General features: G+C 37.7%; 1 non-coding gene across 1 annotated transcript; it reads left to right on the forward strand.

The window, feature by feature from the left end:
• Positions 1–863: 863 nt before the first annotated feature.
• LOC111886131 (small nucleolar RNA R71) lies at positions 864–970 on the forward strand. Its single transcript, XR_002848324.1, has one exon. It is a non-coding gene; the product is annotated as a small nucleolar RNA R71 (small nucleolar RNA).

Raw genomic sequence — 970 nt, forward strand, 5'->3', positions numbered from 1 at the left:
GGTCGGTAATTCAACAACAATTTTATCTTCGAATTTTATCTTCTTTGGTTGTGATTCGGGCAGTTTTATCTCTGCTTCCAAGGCTTCTAGGAACTCATAAATAGTGTCTTCTTTAGTATCGATGGCCATGACATGCAGTAGTGGTTTCTTATTGGGAATCTGTGGAGGTAGTCGTTCATTAACCAACATAGTTAACTACCCGAGTTGAGCTTCAATGTTTTTGATTGACGCTTAATGATTTCTAAGTAAATCTTGTTGATCTTTTATTAGAGTTAACTGATCTCTCATTGCTGAATCTGTTTCATCATGCCTCTTTTCTGACGCGGCTACAAAGCGGGCGAGCATTGTTTCAAAATACGTTTTCTTTTCGAGTTTCAGTTCTTCTTTTTGATAAAACCCACTTGCCTTTTGCTTGTAATTCTCTTGTTTTTGTTTTTTGTACTCATCATAAGGCAACCATTCCTTTTTCGGCTTCCTCTAGTATTCATCATATCAGTCTCCACTTGAGTAGAAGACTCGAGTCTTCTAATTCCCTTTTCATCCAAATGGCAATCTTTCGTCAAACGTGGACCATTGCAATTCTCACACCCCACACGTATCACGTGTATAGATTGGTCCATCTTGGTCATTCTTCTATCCATGTTACTTAGCATTTCCATAACTGTCGCCATATCTACCGATGCACCATTCCCGATTTCCCTTGTTCCATCATTTCGAGGGTTGTGACATTCCAGTGAATGCTTCAAAAAGTCTTCCATTAATTCTTTTATCTCAGTGTGATTATTCTTAGTTGAAAATCAATGATTTGCCTTGTTGTGACATTTACCCCTTCATAGAAGATTGAAACCTGTTACTGCTCGTTTAAATCATTTTGGGGATAATTTCTGATTAACCCTTTGTATCTCTCCTAAGATTTGTACAAGGACTTCCCTATTTGTTGCTCAAATATTGCTATGGCCTTCTTGAGTTT

This window comes from Lactuca sativa, chromosome 1 (assembly GCF_002870075.4).
Source record: "Lactuca sativa cultivar Salinas chromosome 1, Lsat_Salinas_v11, whole genome shotgun sequence".
Taxonomy (NCBI): Eukaryota; Viridiplantae; Streptophyta; class Magnoliopsida; order Asterales; family Asteraceae; genus Lactuca; species Lactuca sativa.